Raw genomic sequence first — 16,284 nt, forward strand, 5'->3', positions numbered from 1 at the left:
AGGAGTTTGTCCACACCCCAAGTTTTAGGGCTGCCACCCAAAGGACAGTCCCCCAGATCACTCAGCTCTGAGAGCCAAGAGGGCTTGCATCCACGAGGCCCCCAGGACAATAGCAAACAAAGAAGCAGTTTTTAAATGGGCTACCCCAAACTATCTATAGGTTCAATGCAATCCCTCTAGAGATTCCAATGGAATTTTCACAGAAAAAAAATTCTAAGGTGCATCCTGCACCTTGATTTCAAACTATATTACAAAGCTATAGTAATCAAAACAGTATGGTATTGACATGAAAATGGACATAGACCAATGGAACAAACTAGAGAGCCCAGAAATAAACCCATGCATATATGGTCAATTAATTTTTGACAAAGGAGCCAAGAACATATAATGGGGAAAGGATAGTTTCTTCAATAAAGGGTGTTGGGAAAACTAGCCTGCCACATGCAAAAGAATGAAATTGGACCACTGTCTTACAAAATACACAAAAATTAACTCAAAATGGGTTAAAGACTTGACCTGAAACTGTAAAACCCTAGAAGAAAACATAGGGACTAAGCTCCTTAACATTGGTCTTGAGATGATTTTTTTGGGAGTTGACACCAAAAGAAAAGGCAACAAAAGCAAAGATAAACAAGTAGCACTACATCAAGCTGAGAAGCTTCTGCAAAGGAAAGGAAGCCATCAACAAAATGAAAAGGCAGGGACTTTCCTGGTGGCACAGTGGTTACGAATCTGCCTGCCAGTGCAGGGGACACGGGTTCGAGCCCTGGTCCGGGAAGATCCCATATGCCATGGAGCAACTAAGCCCGTGCGTCACAACTACTGAGCCTGCACTCTAGAGCCTGTGAGCCACAACTACTGAGCCCGCGTGCCACAACTACTGCAGCCCATGTGCCTGGAGCCTGTGCTCCGCAACAAAGAGAAGCCACCGCAATGAGAAGCCCGCACACTGCAACAAAGAGTAGCCCCCGCTCATCGCAACTAGAGAAAGCTTGTGCACAGCAACGAAGACCCAACGCAGCCAAAAAATAAATAAATTTTTAAAAAAAGTGTTAAAAAAACAAAATGAAAAGGCAACCTATGGAATGAGAGAAAATATTTGCAAACCACATATCTGTGGTAATACCCCAAATACACAAGAAAGTTATACAATTCAATAGCAAAAAACTCCCAAATAACCCCATTTAAAAATGGGCAAAAGGGGGACTTCCCTGGTGCTCCAGTGGCTAAGACTCTGTGCTCCCAGTGCAGGGGGCCTGGGTTCGATCCCCAATCAGGGAATTAGATCCCACATGCCACAACTAAGAGTTCGCATGCCGCAGCTAAAGATCCCATGTGTGGCAACGAAGATCCTGTGTGCCGTAGCTAAGACCCAGTGCAGCCAAATAAATAAATAAATAAATATTTTAAAAAAAATGGGGGGCTTCCCTGGTGGCGCAGTGGTTGAGAAGCTGCCTGCCAATGCAGGGGACACGGGTTCGAGCCCTGGTCTGGGAAGATCCCACATGTCACGGAGCAACTGGGTGCGTGAACCACAACTACTGAGCCTGCGCGTCTGGAGCCTGTGCTCCACAACAAGAGAGGCCGCGATAGTGAGAGGCCCGCGCACCGCGATGAAGAGTGGCCCCCGCTCGCCGCAACTAGAGGAAGCCCTCGCACAGAAACGAAGACCCAACACAGCCAAAAATAAATAAATAAATAAATAAATAAATAAATAAATTTATAAAAAAAAAAAAAAATGGGCAAAGTACTTGAATAGACATTTCTCCAAAGAAGACGTACAAATGGCCAACAAATATATGAGAAGGTGCACAACATTACTAATCATCAGGGAAATGCAAATCAAAACCACAGTGAGATATCACCTCACACCTGTTAGAATGGCTCTTATGAAAAAGACAAGAGATAAATGCTGGTGAAGATATGGAGAAAAGGGAACCCTTTTGCACTATTAGTGGGAATGAAAATTGTTACATCCATTATGGAAAACAGTATGGAGGCTGGTATACAAACTGTCAGAGATAAGATGAATAAGCCCTGAGGATCTAATATGTGACATGGTGACTATACTGATAATACTGTTTGGTATAATTGCAATTTGCTGAAAGAGTAAGAACTTGTGTTCTCATCAAAAAAAAAAAAAAAAAAAAACCGGTAAATATATGAGGTGATGGATGTGTTTATTAGTTCAATGGTAGGAGTACTTTCACAATGTAGACATATACAAATCATCATGTGCACATTTTAAATACCTTACAATTTTATTTGTTAATTATACCTCAATAAAGCAGAGAAAAAAGAACAAGGCCTGGCATCAAGTAGGCACCTGATGCTAAATAAATGGTTATACTCAGGGATGAAGTGACAAGGGCTTGGGCTAATTGAAAAAAGGGTTCAGATGTAAAAAATATTATGAAGAAGCACCTTCAGAACTTGGAGAGAAGACCTAGGCACGGCTGAATTAAATAACTTAGCAACATTAAATGCATACAAGGCAAGAATGCAAGAAATGTCATAAAAATCACATGACCATCATCAGATAAAAAGCATAGGCAACAGTATGTCCATACAGAGGAGAGGGCATCACTTCAGTGTGGACAGGAAAGGCTCCCGCTGGGCCTCAAAGGATGGCTGAAGCAGGGGTATGCTTCCTGTTAGGGTGGTGGTATAAGGCTAAGCCAGACACAAACTCCTGGAGCCAAGGGTTTACATGGGACTGTCCCTGTGGTGGCCTAGAGAGCCCTGACTGCCAGGGGAGGGAGGCCAGATTTCCACCCTCTAGTCCTTCAGATCAGAACTAAAGCTCTGTCTGTTTTGTATTTATAACAACCAGCCAGGGCTTTCCTGGTGGCGCAGTGGTTAAGAATCCACCTGCCAATGCAGGGGACATGGGTTTGAGCCCTGGTCTGGGAAGATCCCACATGCCACGGAGCAACAAAGCCCGTGCGCCACAACTACTGAGCCTGTGCTCTAGAGCCTGTGAGCCACAACTACTGAGCCCACGTGCCACAACTACTGAAGCCCGCACGCCTAGAGCCCCTGAAACAAGAGAAGCCACCGCAATGAGAAGCCCATGCACCACAACAAAGAGTAGCCCCCGCTCACCACAACTAGAGAAAGCTTGTGCACAGCAACAAAGACCCAATGCAGCCAAAAATTAAAACATAAAAAAATAAAAATAAATAAATAAAATAAGTTTAAAAAAATAAAATAAAATAACAATCAACCATAATGTATAGGTTATGTATAAATTGCTTTCTGATACAAGCTACCTTCTTTTTAAAAGTGTTTCTAGAAAAAATAAAAATGCAACACAAGAACATGGCTTTAAGACCTTCTTAAAAGAGAATTGAATCCCATGATTGTGAGCTGAGATTGGTTTCATCCCCATAGTGCCAGGACACACACATACCTTCATATTCAAGGAGCATTTGCTGAATGGGTGAATAGATGCACGAATGGACCTGAGGCGGCCGTCTGGATCCCTCAGTGGACTAGAGCAGGGTGACAAGGGTGTTGATGGGGGCCAGGTGAGCCATCCAGAAAGAGGTCTAATGAACAGGTTTTTAAATCTGAGGCAAAGAGAGCAGAAGCAGACGTCTGCCTTTGTGGGTCCGGCTTTGTTCAGCCTCAGAGCTCTGTGTGCGGGAGATAGTGTGACCTTTATTTCCCTTGTGTCCAGTCAAAGAGGCTTTCTGATTAATGTTTGCAGTACACGGAGACAATAAACATAGGCAAGTCTGGCCTCTGGAGGGAGAGGTTTGGGGTTGGATCCTTTTCTCCAGTTTTGGCAGTGCCGACGACGGGGGAAGCGTTATTTTTAAATCTTTGCCAAATGACATTTTGAAACCCTCACATGTTGGGGTGCACCAGGCCAGAGCCCTTGAAGAACAGACAGGCAAGGCCACGGGAGTGCTCGGCTGCCCAAGGTGCACTGGCAGCTTGAAAATCCCCCTATCACAGGCCCCGCTCTTTGTTTAGATGAACACTTTCTACAGCCAGAGGGAGGCAGGGACAGGCATTGCTCTTCTGGGGGGAAGAGCCCCAGGCCTAGTGGGAAGAACATTATTTTGGACACTGACAGATCTGGGTTTGGAGTCTGACACTCATGGAAAGCCTGGGGAAGTTATACATAATTCCTGCCTCTTGCCAAGTCAATCTTAATCGGAAAATGTAACATTTAGCCCTGCATGAATAGCACTTAGAAGAGGCCAAAGGAGGAGAGAGACAGAGAGAGAGAGAGAGAGAGAGAGGTGAGAATAAAGGGTGAGCCAGGCTGCAAGACCCAGGCCAGCACTACCAGGCAAAGAACCCACTGCACAAGCCTTGACTCGGGGGCTCACAGTCAGAGGCCCACAGACAGAACCAAGAGGGTCTGTTTTTCCTTAGCAAGGAAAAAATTACACCCTGATTTTCATTAACCTCTAACTGCAATTTACATTGCCCTTCAGTTAAGCATGTGGGTAACAAACCATGTGTTTCAGAGAACCTGTGACTTTATCACAACTAGAATCACAGATGCCTTCACCATCATACTCTGGTTGTCCCAGAGACCCTGAAATATCACTTACATCTATCGCTTTTTCAAAAGTACAGCCGTAATTAGACCTATTGCTAGATCATGTCATTTAATGCATTAGTAAACTAGCATTTTTTCCACATCACAAATTTGTTTATATTCTAATAACTACATTTCCATATGCTCGGTTTCCTCTATAGCCCTTTGTGCTTATTTTACATTAGAATCAGCAATGTGAGACGAGGTCCATAGGCTTCACTGGCCTGCCAGAGGGGTGAGTCAGAGCACACGGAAAGGTTAAGAGCCCAGAACAGCAGCCAGCAAAGGGGAGGTTCTGAAAACACAAGATATATGTTGAGTTCCGTTTCAACATCCTTTTCAGAAGACACAAAGCCCTTTGCTGCTCATGTCTTTTGCCCTCAAAAGTTGATTGAAGGCCAACTGAGAACAGGATGGAGATGTTGGGAGCAGAATGGGTGGAGGGCCCCAGAGACATACAGAAAGGGAAGATCATGGCCGATACTCCCCACTGCCGTCCCCCAACACGCTGTATGGCCGAATCCAAGCTCATAAGTTAGAGCTGAACCAGCAGAGGCTCAGAGCCCGTAGCCTTTGGGTACCCCTCACAGCACAGCAGCAGCTGGCTGCTCACAGACTCAGTAGCTGTCTGCTCAAAACTCCCAGGCTGCTTCTAACACCTGTCTAGCCTACTGAAAAACTTCCAGACCTCAAACATCTTTTCTTTAAGAAGGTTGACATGAACTTTATGGTCTTTGTTTGATGAGTCTATTGCTATTTGATCACTGAGTGTATGAGCCAAAGCTCAATACTAAACACCCACTTGAACTTTGCAGCTTCCGCGTTTCATTAAGAAGGCTATTGTAGAGTCTGGCCATGTGTCAAGGACACGTTGACTCTGGGGCCACCCCATTTACCCGAGTCGGTCCTGGAGGAGGGAAGGGTGTGGCCATGAGCCAACAGGGAGGGACGCGGACCAGAAGGGAGAGGCTCTGCTGGCAGCTGGCAGCCCTGCCTCTCACTCCCTGCTTGACCTCGGGTGACTCTCGTCCCAGGGTGCCTCGGTTTCCCCGTCAGAAGGTTAACCATGGTTGAAGATCAGTGGAAGAGGAAGAGGGAGGAGGGGCAAGGGGGCAGGTGGGTGGGGTTCTGGGGAGCCAGGGTCACACAGGGAGAACCGAGGGAGCAGTGAGGTCTGGCAGGTGGCGGAGTCCCAGCCAGAGACAGACAGGTCTCTCAAGGTGCTGGTGTCCCCACCAGTGGCTGGTCATGAGCACAGACCTGTTCCCAGTGCTGGCTGAAAGCCCCCTCCTCGGTGTGGGCAGCCAGAGAAAAGAGGAGTTCTCTGGGCCTGACACCTGCCGCCCCACAGCAGAGATCGGACTGGCCAGCTGCCGTCCTACCCAACTAGTCAGAGTTCTGCATTTAAATGAGAGAGAAGAGGGATGCAAAGCTGGTCTTTCTGGTAGCTTTCTTTAATTCATTCATTCATTCACTCATTCAGTGTTATCTCTGGATATTTTTCTGCTTCTAAAAATAAAACATGCTTATTGTAAAAAAATTCAACATAATGAAAATCTGAAATCACTGGAAATAATGTTTCTCAGTACTACCCCTTGAGCAAACCATTTATCGTTATGTGTTCATTGTATGTACTTTTTTTTTTTTTTAATAAGTATTTTAATTAATTAATTTTTTTTAATTTTTGGCTGTGTTTGGGTCTTCGTTTCTGTGCGAGGGCTTTCTCCAGTTGCGGCAAGCGGGGGCCACTCTTCATCGCGGTGCGCGGGCCTCTCACTATCGCGGCCTCTCCCGCCGCGGAGCACAGGCTCCAGACGCGCACGCTTAGCAGCTGTGGCTCATGGGCCCAGCCGCTCCGAGGCATGTGGGATCTTCCCAGACCAGGGCCCGAACCCGTGTCCCCTGCACTGGCAGGCAGACTCTCAACCACTGCGCCACCAAGGAAGCCCCATTGTATGTACTTTTAAAAAATTCCTTTATTTTCTCCTTTTTTGGTAACATAAACATGTTTATTTCGGGCAATATAGAAGTATTTGGAATAAAACATCAGAGTTTCTTTCCACACCTTTTGACCCCTAATTCCACTCCCCTCTGCAGATAGAGTTGCTGCTAATGTTCAGGGTTCTTTCTATCCTTCTAGAAATTCAAATGCAGGGAGCTCACTCTCAAGCTTGCTGTCCAGCACCGTCAGTGGTAAGGCAGCTTGTGCCAGTGCAGCCCTGCCCAGCCTCTCCACGCAGCCCTGCTACACTACACTTCTCAGCTAGGCATCAGACCCTGTCCCCTCTGCCCCCTAAAGTCCAGAGGGCACACGTAAGACCTCTAGTCGTTCCCTGAAGGCTCCTCTCACATTACTTCAAGTAAAGGGGAAGCATCTCTCCCTCCCTGTGGGGAGTGTGGGGAGGGGGGACAGGAAGCCTCCGCACTCCAGTAACTCTCCAGCCCTCTGTCCCTTGTGGGCTGGATGGGGTGAGCATTAATGCCAGCAAGGCTGGTTTCAGGACATCTTAGCATGTCCTGCATATGTGGTCTGGCTCCTCTCTTGGGATGCAGGGGAATTAAGCCTCTATCATGTACTCTCAGCCTTTGGGGTCTCAGCTGAAACAGAGACAGAAAGAGGGTATGTGTGTGTATGTGTACATATGCTTACAAGCTACCGCAGGCAGGCCTTTAGTTTAGCTGCTGATTCTTCTAAACAGTTGTCATTTTGGCCTCCCCAGACCATCCCACCAGTCCTGGAATAGGTCCCCCTGCCCTGCTTCTCAAACTGGGAGAAGCTTAGCACTGGACATACCCAATGCATGCCACGGGGTTTATGAGAGCATCTCATTTATGTAAAAGTTTTGGTGGAAAAGGTGATGTAACATAATTATTCAGTATTTAATACAAGGGGGATAAATTGGGAGACATCAAGAACATTTCTCCTTTGCAGTTAGCTGCTTAGGACTTTGGTGCCAGACCTCCAGGAGATGCACAATTATTCTCCTGTGCCCCGAGAGATGTTCTCCTATGTTGTTCTTCTATGCCTCTCGGGACATCTTGAAATGTGCTGCTTCCAAGAAGGCCCCTGCTGATCCCTGCCTCCCAGTAGTCACACCTTTGAGTAGTCCCTTCCCACACTGTGCCAGGGCTGGTCTGTGTGACCAATAGAATATGGCAAAAGAGATGTCATGTCACTTCCAAGATTAGGTTATAAGGTTACCAGGTTATGAAAGACCTGAGTTCTCTTTCTTGGATCATTTGCTTTGGGGGAAGCAAGCTACCGTGTGAAGCAGCCCTATGGAGAGGCCATAAGTGAGGGGCTGAGGGCTGCCAACAACCATATAAATGAGCTTGGATGCAGACCCTTCAGCCCCAGTTGAGTCTCCAGAGACTGAAGCCCCAGATGACAGTTTAATCACATCTTCATTCACACCTTGAAGTGTGAATCACTTCAGTCACACCTTGAGCCAGAACCAGGTAAGCTGCTGCTGGATTCCTGAGCCTCAGAAACTGTGTGGCATAATACATGTTTATTATTTTAACCTGTTAAGTTTTGGAATAATTTGTTATGCAGCAAAAAACTAATGCCCTGCCTTATAACACAGTTTCTTTTATAAAACAGCTTGACTACAGGTTGTCTTTCTCTTGATCCCTCTCACTCTTAGCCTTTCTGGCTATTAAAAATTTATGCTGAAGTAAACATGGCAGGCATGGGCCTCCATATGCAACTATTTCTGGACCCCTATGTGGTTTTAACACAAGGTCAGAAATTCAGGATTACTGATGCTGACAACTGCAATTTGAGAGGGCTAACTTCTGGAAGGATGACCTGATCAACAGCCCAGGCCTTTCAACTTGAGCACCTCTCTTCTTTCTGAGTTGCCAAGGGGACATCCAATCTGAGGCTCAGGAGAGACGCAAATCTGATCATTATTGACATATGAGTAATAGCTAAATCCAGGTGATTAGAGGAATTTCCTTGGGGTAAAAACTTTGGTTGAGAACTCTGATGTTTGGGGAGAAATTTGAATAAATTGTCTTTCATCTCAAATACTAGTGCTGCTTCTGTTTAAACACTGGCACTGTTCATGGTTATCTTTTTGAAATCATGAACCCCAGAAGATGTTTGCATGGTTCTATCAGTTATGATCCTATTTTGCCAGTTACAGAAAAGCCAAATTGAACAGGGGCTTTGCTGGCTCACATGGCCAGAAGTCAGATGAGAGTGAACTTTGGTCCCATTTCTTTCCAAATCTCCTTTGCCTTCACGGGGTCAGCTTCATCCTGAGGCTAATTCCTGTAGGATAATTCTGGGTAGCCAGAAGGGACACATACATCCATGTTTACATCCAGGGGGACAGAGGGCATTTCTGAACCAACATTCCAAGTAAGAGCTGGAGATTCACCATAACTTGCCCCTCAAAGCCCTGACTGTGCCCAGAGGAATGGAATATCCTCACTGGCTTTAACTACCCAGGGCCCACCTGGAGCCAGGACTGAAGTCCATTTCCTCCTGAGAACGTGTGCTGCATGGGGAGGGTGGTGGGGACTTTAAGGAAAAATGAGGGAATGGTAGGTAATGAAAAATATCCTTTAGACAAGCATCTAGATCTGCCATCCTAAGAACATAGTGCAGAGAAAGATGCTGCCTCTTCAGTTTCAGAAGACACTCAATGCTCTAGTCCTCTTTTAGGGGGAAAAAGAACTGATTTTTCATCCAATTCTGGGTTTCAACCACCCATCACCAATATGTGAATGACTCTGGAGTCTTCTCTCCAGATCTTTGCGGGGCCTTTGGTCTCTTAGGGAAGGAGTCGATGGGAAAGTCATCAGTCACGAGCCTGCTGTGTGGGTGGTACTATCGTCAGCACTTTCCCTTGCACTACATTATCTGATTTAGTTCCTTTGATCCTGTGAAGAACCTTATTATCCTCAGTTGATAGATGAGGAAATGATGCCCAAAGAGGTTAAGCAAATTACCCATGGGCACAGAGCTAATTAGTGGCACATTTCCAGGACTGATTAGGATTCTCAGTGAGTTGGAGTGGACTTAGCCGAGTCAAAACCCCGGACATTTGTCATAAGGATGCAAGGTTATCTCATGAAGCCTGAGGGCTGAGACACAGGTGGGAAAAGAACCAGACACTGAAAAGCCATCAAGATTCTATTCTTTTGTCTCCGCTCATTTCTGTGTTTCTGCTTGATTCTTCTCTCCTCCGGCAGACATGTTCTCTGCTTCTCCAGGCCTTGAGGCAGGAGAAGAGGCCAGTAAGTCACTGTCCTTTTCTTCCTCCCCAAATCCTGGGAAGGCACACCCCCTGATACAGGGGGTGAATGACGTTATCTGAAATGGCCGCTCCCCTGGCCTCCCTTTGGATGGGTGTCAGCTAAGTAAGGCCATGGTGAGCTGAGCAGAACCCCAGAAGCAGTATTTTCTCTGCAGACCAGCAAAAGGGATCACATCTTCCAGCTAGCGGGTTGCTGAGAAAGGAGCTTGGAACCCACAACTTCTGCTGGTTGCCTACTTTTTCTCTCTGTGGGCATTTGGTCCAAGCAGCCCCTGTGGCTGTTTATTGTGCAATTCACAAAGTGGACTGAGAGCCCGTGATGAAATAGTCACTTGGGACCTCAGAGTTCTCTGCCACGTTGTGTCATGAAGAAATTCTGGGGCATTTCTTCCAGCATGGCCTTTGGTTCCAGGTTGGGTTTGGGTGGTGGATTCCCGGGAAGGATCATAACACTCCAGCCCCTGGGGGGCAAGCAAGGCCCTCTCTGGAGAATCGGCCCTGCTGGACCCTGGGTGGTCAAAGAACTGATGGCATCTGTGTTCGGTGCCCAGGCCAGGGCTTGCTCCTGATAGGGGTCTACTAGTGAGTGAGGCCAGTATGAGGGGCGAGGCTCTCACCTGCCTGAGTTAATGTTGACCTGAACCAATTCACCCCACATGCGAACCCAGGAAGTGTGGTTCTCTCCGAACTGGGAGAGTCACTGACAGCTGGGGCAGCCTCTCCCTGGCGTGTTTGAGTAAAGGAGTGTCTGTTTATCTTCCACTATTCAGAGCCACTAGGAGCCTGGCCCAGGTCAGCATGCTGCAGTTCATGAGGAAGGGAGGGTTGGTCCCCCACCTCTCGGCCAGCCCTGAGGAGATTCCCTCCTGAGGCCTCTGAAGTCAGCCTTGTCTTCTTAGCTGACACAATTAAACGCTTCCAAAACCCAATGGCCCAGGCTTCTCTCCAGAGCTCCAGACCTGGTCATCCAGTTGCCCATTGCACATCTGCCCTTGAGTGTGCACCTCACCGGGAGTCTAAAAGGCCAGGCCCCCATCCTTCACACTCTCCTCTCCCATCCTCACTTTTGTCAAAACTGCTCCTAGTGCAGATTCATCCCTTGGGTGATTGTTCCCACCAGCCAGCTAACCATTCAAGCTGGGGAGCCATTCTCCATTCCTTCACTCAGGAAACATTTCTTGAACCTTTACCCTGTGCCAGATTCTGTGCTAGGCCCTAGAGGTAAAGACATGCCTCAGTGCAGACTCAAGATGCTCACAGGCTAGCGAACAAACCCCACAAGTACTGACAACACCCTGGGGAAGAGAAATGGCTCATCCCAGGCTGTTAGAGAAGGAGTTAAAGCATCTGACCTGACTTACAGTACCAGGAAAGATCTTCTGGTGATACCTGAGTTGAGTCATGCGAGGAGAGAGCAAGGGAGGAAGAGGCCTTCCGGGCAGAGGGGTCTGCCTGAGAAAATATAGAGAAAGAAAGAATACGATGTGTCTGGGGAACCTTCAGCAGATTGATACTGTTAGAGGGTAAATTACAAGGCAAAGGGGTCTTGAGCATTGAGGCTGGGACCACAGTCAGCAGCAGACCAAAGGGGGGCTTTTGTTGGAGAGGGGCTCCTGCTGTAAGCTTGGATTGTGTCCTGCAGGCAATGAGAGCCTTTTAAGGGTTTGAGGCTATGGGTGGGGGTGGGGGTGAAGGGAGCCAGATTAATACTTTGAAGGACTCATTTTGGAGGCTGTGGAGAGGTCTGAATATGAGGGGGTGGGGTGCAGAGCTGGAAGCAAGAGCTTGTAAAGGCAGATGATGGAACCTGAACTAGGGGGCTGTGGAGGAAGGGGAGGAGACAAAGGGAAGACTGATTAGATGTCACAGAGGCACAAGATGGATGAGTCAGGGACGACTTCCCTGTTTCTGGCTGGGTTATTTGGGTGGGTGGTGGGGTCAGCAATGGAAACAGAGAATGCAGGAGGAGAAACAAGTTTGGGGGAAATTTGATGAGTTCACATTTGGATGCACTGAGTTTGAGTGCCTGTGGGCTGTTCAGAACGGGGAGGGGGAAGTTCAGGAGGAAATGTTCAGTAGGCAGAAACTCTGGAGAGAAGCTGGGACCGGAGATGTGAATCTCTGGGTCATGAGGACTGATCAGTTGAATCAGTAGGACAGGATGCGGTCACTCAAGAGAAAGGGTGCGGAATGAGAAAACCAGAGGGTGAGGGACACGTCCTAGGGAGCCCTGATATTAAAGCAGCAGGCCAAAGAAACTCAGAGAGACAGGAGAGAGAAGAAACTCAGGAGAGAAACAGGAAGATGGGAGTGAGAAGAGGACCGTAACAGCCAAAGGCACTTAAAGAAAGGAGTCTTTTAGCTGTAGTGATCCTGTACTATTCTGGGAAACAGATTTTTTTAATGTATGCTTTCTGTAAATAAAAGCAACATTAAAACAGATTTTGGATGTTTATAACCACATCAGTCCGGACCTGTACATTAAAAGCCTTTTATTTGGAACCTGGTTTTGTACAACAGTGCCCCCTGGTGTAGATGTCATGCTTAAATACTTACCTTTTATTAGCATGGAGGCAATATCCTGGAAATATTGTTGCCGCTCTCACACTTTTTTTTTTAACTTAAAAAGAAAATTCAAAACACAGATGTTTTGGGATGGGGAAGCGTTTAATTTGGGGAGCTTAAGCTTTATGTGATGCAACATTGGGGGTATTGATGTACCTGGTATGGCTCATTTAATATGACAAAAATTTGGAGTTCCCTGGCGGTGGTCCAGCAGTTAGGTGGGCCCTGGTTCAATCCCTGGTCGGGGAACTAAGATCCTGCAAGCCATATGGCAAAAAAAAGAGATAAAAATTCATTTGCCCATGTTCATTGTATAGCTGTGCTTCTACCAAAGGGTCACAGAGTGGGACCTACAATTTACTTTTAAAATAAAGTTCATAAAATGATATATACAGAAAACTGGACAAATTGTAAGCATAGATTACAATTAATTTCTCAAATAGAACCACTGTGTAAAGAAGCACATAGATTAACAAACAGAAAATTCCTAACAGCCCAGATGCCCCTCGTGCCCTCTGCTCCTTTCAGTCACTACCACTGCTGCCAAGGATAACCACTGTCATGCCTTCTCATGGCATAGATCCATTTTGCTTGATTCTGAAATTTCAATAATTGGAATGATCAGTATGTATTCTTTTGTGTCTTATTCAATATATTCGTTGAGATTCATCCATGTTGCTCTGTGTATTTGTACTTTATTCTCTCTGCTGTTTTAAAAACCATTGCAAAAATCAACCATAATTTATCAATTCAGTAGTTGGTAAAAATTTGGGTTATTTCCAGTTTGGGGCTATTAGAGTCTGCTATGAACATTCTTGTACGTACTTTTTGTGTATGCATTTCTGTTTGGTATATACCTAGGAGAGAAATTACTGGGTTATAGGATATGCTTAGCTTTAGTAGATACTATCAAGTAGTTTTCTAACTCGGTTGTCCCAACGTATATTCTCATCAACAGTGTATGAGAATTCCCTTTGCTTCATGTCCTCACCAACACATGGTATTGTTAATCTTCTTAATTATAGACATTCTGATGGGTATTGTGTTGTTTTTTTGAAAAACAGCTTTATTGAGATATAATTCACATACAATTCACCCATTTAAAGTGTACAATTCAATGGCTTTCAATATATTCACAGAATTGTGCACCCATCACAACTTCAGAATACTTTCATTACCCCAAGAAGAAACCCATACTCCTTGTCTGTCACCCCCAACCCTCCTAGGTCAGCCTAGTCAACTGCTAATCTACTTTCTGCGTCTACAGATTTGCCTTTAACATTTCACATAAATGGAATCATACCATATGTGGCCTTTCATCTGGCTTCTTTCACTTACCATGTTTTCAAGATTCAACAGATTTTGATTCAACAAAGGAACCCTCATGGATCAAATCGTACACCTGGGACATAGAATGCAGGCTTGTTCCTATTTATTCATCTCCCTTTAAAAAAAAAATTGCTAACTGTTCACTTACCTGATGGTACATTTCATATTGAACTCTCACAGTTAATTTCATGGATATACTAGGAAGCTGTGCTACTCTGAATCAATTTGTGAGAGCATGACTGAGGTTTATCTTTGGCTGCAAGAATGAACTGAAGATAAAGGAAGGAGCCCCTTCAACACTTTCCAAGTCAAAATTATTTTGGTCATGCTTTATAAGAAATTCTGGGGGACTTCCCTGGTAGCGCAGTGGTTAAGAATCTGCCTGCCAATGCAGGGGACACGGGTTCGAGCCCTGGTCCGGGAAAATCCCACATGCCGCGGAACAACTAAACCCGTGCGCCACAACTACTGAGCCTGTGCTCTAGAGCCCGCGAGCCACAACTACTGAGCCCACCTGCCACAACTACTGAAGCCCACGCGCCTAGAGCCCGTGCTCCGCAACAAGAGAAGCCACCACAATGAGAAGCCCACGTACCGCAACGAAGAGTAGCCCCCGCTCACCACAACTAGAGAAAGCCCACGCGCAGCAACAAAGACCCAACGCAGCCAAAAATAAAATAAATAAATAATAAGTTGTAAAAAAAGGAAAAGAAATTCTGGAATTTTGAGTTCATTCATTGAAACAGATTCAAAAAAGTTACTGAGATTGGACAAACCTGGTTTTCCCTTGGAGGTACCCTTATAGCTGACTTCTATGTAGAGGTGTGGGGACTTAAAATTCAGTTGAAGACACACAGAGATGCAGGGGAGACGTGAAGACCCATGTACAGACAGGCAGAGACTGGAGTTTTGTGTCTACAGGCCAAAGAACTCCAAGGAGAAAGAAGCATGAAAGATTCTCATTTGGAGCCTCCAGGGAAAAACAAGGCTGCCAACACCGATTTTGAACTTCTGGCCCAAAAGCTGAGAGATTAAATTTGTTCTAAGTCACCAAATTTGTGGAAATTTGTTACGGCAGTCATAGGAAACTAATACATTAAGACCTCCTGATTCTGAAGCTGCCTTGCCTAAGTTGGTGCTTAATAAAAACTTGTGTAGCATAGTCTGTTCACAGAAGACTCCTTAGGAAGGACTTGGATCTCTCCTTATTTTGTGGGAAACAGAAATTGACCTTGAACTTTTTCCTTTCTGATTTGCTTCCCCAACTAAAATTTAGTAGCTTGGATTAGATAGAGGATCCAAGTTTCTTTTAGATATTCTGGAATTAGAGTAAATGCAATCTATGTTTCTCCTCACTGATATCAAAACTGGGGCATTCTGAGCCTGAATCGCCATAGATTGAGATACATTTTTTCTTGGCAAGGCTGGCTTTGTTTTGGTAATGGAGTCAAGGTTATTGTTCTCTGATTTAGCTGAAGTCCAGTATGAACATATCCAAAAGCAGAAGGGGAAAAAAAGAACCAACTAAAACATGTGGATACCATATTGCTTGCACTGACTACAGAAATGTCTATTATTACCAGGATTACGTTGGCGCTGTCAGAAACCTACTTGGCACATGTTTGGAGAACTCTTCTTTATTAAAAGATAATAACTACCAAGAAGGCTGGACAATATAAAGCTTATTCTCATCTAAACCTGAAAGTACTGTGGTAGTGAGAAGAGGGAGGCTGCTTTAGAATCTCTTAAGTTTACTATTAAGGGAGGGCTGTGGGGAAGGGATTCTAACACTGAAAGGGAGGCTAAGAAGGCAGCTGGTGAACACCTTTCCTGTATACCTGGCTGGGTACTGGCAGAGTGCTGGGTGTGGGCTGTAGGTCCTTCTATTAACCAGCCGCTATACTTTGTTTCCATGTGTAGACCAAGAACCAGAGGTTTGAAGGGAATGTGGGTTCCTTCCTCCTGAGTAATTCTCTTCCTCTTTGTAGTGAGAAAACATCCATACTGATTCTGCAGCACATTTCCAAAATATGACATTCAGTATCCCTGGCTGTCACTATGTTCATTTTTTTTTTCTTCAATCTTTCTTATTCCTGCATCTTCTGCCAGTTTGGGAGGCAAGAGATAGCCACATGAAAAAGGCTAAGAGCATGTGCACTGTAAAGCAATCTCAGTTGGGATCCACCCCACCCTCTCCGTGTGGGTTCAAAGTTTCTTATTCTCTTCAGAATGCCCAATTTTCTGATTGGCAAGTTAATCTTTTAAATAGGTATGAATCCTGAAGGTGCTATAAGCAAATGTTTGATTTGGGAACTTACTGACAAACAAGGAACTTTGTTCTTGAATGTTAGCCAGGGAAGCTGTATATGATGTTCACAGAAACTAAGTCTGATTTTTACGTATTTACGTATTGAATATAGCAACGAGTTACATTCAACTCTACAAAGAGTAAAATATTTCTAATCATACTGTAGTTTATTAAGGCATGCAATGAAAACATTAAGAAGCCCTGGGATATCAAGAGTAACCTTCAATTATTTGGAAACCAGATAACCTGGCATC

Source organism: Balaenoptera acutorostrata, chromosome 6 (assembly GCF_949987535.1).
Source record: "Balaenoptera acutorostrata chromosome 6, mBalAcu1.1, whole genome shotgun sequence".
Classification (NCBI taxonomy): Eukaryota; Metazoa; Chordata; class Mammalia; order Artiodactyla; family Balaenopteridae; genus Balaenoptera; species Balaenoptera acutorostrata.